The sequence below is a fragment of the Triticum urartu genome, chromosome 3A (genome assembly GCF_056163025.1).
Source record: "Triticum urartu cultivar PI428250 chromosome 3A, HENAU_Tu73, whole genome shotgun sequence".
Lineage (NCBI taxonomy): Eukaryota > Viridiplantae > Streptophyta > Magnoliopsida > Poales > Poaceae > Triticum > Triticum urartu.
The window spans coordinates 722,293,319-722,297,033 of record NC_141875.1 but is presented as its reverse complement, the minus strand read 5'-3'; positions in this window follow the sequence as shown (position 1 = coordinate 722,297,033).

Below are 3,715 nucleotides of genomic sequence, written 5' to 3'. Positions count from 1 at the left end.
TCTTCGTTTGTTCTCCGCTATTAGTGACTTTGGAGTGACTCTTTGTTGCATGTTGAGGGATAGTTATGTGATCCAATTATGTTATTATTGTTGAGAGAACTTGCACTAGTCAAAGTATGAACCCTAGGCCTTGTTTCAACGCATTGCAATACCGTTTGTGCTCACTTTTATCATTAGTTACCTTGCTGTTTTTATATTTTCAGATTACAAATACCTTTACCTACTATCCATATACCAATTGTATCACCATCTCTTCGCCGAACTAGTGCACCTATACAATTTACCATTGTATTGGGTGTGTTGGGGACACAAGAGACTCTTTGTTATTTGGTTGCAGGGTTGCTTGAGAGAGACCATCTTCATCCTACGCCTCCCACGGATTGATAAACCTTAGGTCATCCACTTGAGGGAAATTTGCTACTGTCCTACAAACCTCTGCACTTGGAGCCCCAACAACGTCTACAAGAAGAAGGTTGTGTAGTAGACATCAGGGGGCGCGCCTACCCCCCTGGGCGCGCCCTCCACCCGCGTGGGCCCTCCGTTGCTCCACCGACGTACTTCTTCCTCCTATATATATCCACGTACCCCCCAAACATCCAGGAGCACCACGAAAACCTAATTCCACCACCGCGACCTTCTGTACTCGAGAGATCCCATCTCGGGGCCTTTTCCGGAGCTCCGCCAGAGGGGGCATTGATCACGGAGGGCCTCTACATCAACTCCATGGCTTCTCCAGTGATGTGTGAGTAGTTTACTTCAGACCTACGGGTCCATAGTTATTAGCTAGATGGCTTCTTCTCTCTCTTTGGATCTCAATACAAAGTTCTCCTCGATTCTCTTAGAGATCTATTCGATGTAATCTTCTTATGTGGTGTGTTTGTCGAGATCCGATGAATTGTGGGTTTATGATCCAGATTATCTATGAACAAAATTTGATTCTCCTCTGAATTCTTTTATGTATGATTGGTTTATCTTTGCAAGTCTATTTGAATTATCACTTTGATTTGGCCTACTAGATTGATCTTTCTTGCAATGGGAGAAGTGCTTAGCTTTGGGTTCAATCTTGCGGTGTTCGATCCCAGTGATAGAAAGGGAACCGATACGTATTGTATTGTTGCCATCGAGGATAAGAAGATGGGGTTTGTATCATATTGCATGAGTTTATCCCTCTACATCATGTCATCTTCCTTAAAGCATTACTCTGTTCTTATGAACTTAATACTCTAGATGCATGCTAGATAGCGGTCGATGTGTGGAGTAATAGTAGTAGATGCAGAATCGTTTTGGTTTACTTGTCTCGGACGTGATGCCTATATACATGATCATACCTAGATATTCTCATAACTATGCTCAATTCTATCAATTGCTCGACAGTAATTCGTTTACCCACTGTAATACTTATGCTCTTGAGAGAAGCCACTAGTGAAACCTATGGCCCCCGGTCTATCTTCTATCATATTAATCTTCCAATACTCAGTTGTTTCCTTTGCCTTTTATTTTACTTTGCATCTTTATTTCTCTTTATCATAAAAATACCAAAAATATTATCTTATCATATCTATCAGATCTCACTCTCGTAAGTGACCGAGAAGGGCTTGACAACCCCTTTATCGCGTTGGTTGCGAGGTTCTTATTTGTTTGTGTAGGTGTGTGGGACTTGAGCATGATCTCCTACTGGATTGATACCTTGGTTCTCAAAAACTGAGGGGAATACATACGCTACTTTGCTGCATCACCCTATCCTCTTCAGGGAAAACCAACGCAGTTCTCAAGAGGTAGCAGGGGCTGCGGACGTAGCACGGGTTGCCGGTCCTGGGCATAGGAGCAGCGAGCTGCAAGCCGGCACTAGTCGACGTTGTGTAGTGCGCATGCAGATGGTTCTGGTCTTGTGGATCCGGGGGCGGCTGGCATGGCACGGGAGCAGCGAGCTTCAAGATAGCGATTGTTATTGCTTTGTACAGATTGCTCCGATTTTTATACAGGCGTGTGATTTCTTCAATTTTTCCCTGCTACTATTTCTATGCTGCATTTTCTTTGTGTTGCTTCGTGCGTGAAAAGAAGAGGATCAGAGTGAGAAAAAGAGAGAAAGTGACAGGGATTGTGATGAATTTCTCTATGGGTTGCATGTGTATTGCTGCTGCTGCTCATTTGTGCTCGTGCTTGGCTTTGTTGCATGCAAAGATTTGAGTCGCCGAGAGGATCCTACCTACGAGCCGCTAACATAGAGTTGTGATGGGTCGCTGTGTTGGACGACGACACCGGAAGGCTGTCCCCGATGCCGCCGCGCGCAGGAGTCTCCCTAATCCTCCTCCGCATGGCCGCTGCCTCTCCTGCGACATCGCCGCATCATGTTCTTCATCGGCGCCCGGAGCCGGAAGCCCACGGCCTTCCCACGCGTTGTCGCCTCCCTCAACATCGCCGCAGTAGGCTTGTTCACAGTCAGGACATAAGCATGCAAGAATACCTGAGACAATACAAAATGGAGTCCAATGCATCTCAGATTGTTGTCTAGTTTATTTTGGATAAATTAACCTTATCTATGTAACCATGAGAGTACGACAGTGTTCAACATTAACTTCAGCTGGCAGAACATCATGCACCACACACGTTCAATTAGTAATCTTCTTATGCTTGCATATATTTTCGTGGAGTACTGAACATCCTGATTTCCGTCTACTTGATGAACCAAGCCCACATATCATGTCAATTTGGTCACCATTGAGTGGAGAGCTACCTTAAGACCATAGGGCGACTGAATTTTGTGTGTCTGCTTCTTTGTTTTCTGAATAATGGAATAACTCCTAGCCTTTCAGAAAAAGCATGGTAGCTTCTTTAAATTTGCCTAATAAATACTTCCTCCTTCCATAATATGTGTGGCGGTTTTGAACTAAGATTGAAGTAAGCTTAGTTTAAAACCGGGACACTTTTAGTTCAGAGGGAGTACTGTATATGATCAATCTAGAATGGAAGTCTATTTGTCAACTCAGATGATAGTCTAGGTTGCAGTGTATCTCAGGTGCCTCTTTCACTTTTAGTAGTTAATTATCATAGTGATATTGGCTGCTTGATCTCTATAGTGTCTATTTGTACTGTTTTACTTTTTTCCTCCATAATACTGTAGTTCCATTGTTTTTTGCTTCTGACTCTATTGTTCTGCTGCAGATGGCAATGTCTCAAAGTGGACTTTTCGAACATCTGATAAATGTTTGGGATTCAAGTCTGGTCCTGTTCCTGGAACTGTGGCTATTATTTCTCAGTGAGTTTTAAGTTTCAGTCACCCCTATGGCTATTATAAGAAGAAAAAATTACTAGGTTATCCAGAATTTCATGTCTCCCATCTCATTGCCAGCATGCTCTTCACCTCTACCATATCACTACCTCCACCAGTATTTCTTAATGTTGTTCAACAATTTCAAACTTCGGTGCGTACCGGAACTTCTACCCACTTGGGAGCTATTAGTTTTGCAAGAAGATGATAGTATACGACACCGAACCGACCAAAACAATCACTCATGAGAAACACTTGATTGAATATTATACAAAGTTCTAATACCAGAATATTGATGCGTTATTGGACTCTATATGGTGCTGGTACATACTAACATTCCAGTACTTATTGCTTCCTTGAATGCCTAGATATTCCTTTACCAATAGCTGGCAGGAAAGTGTACATTTGGGACAGAGAGGGTTGGAGGAGATTATCATTGATCTTTCA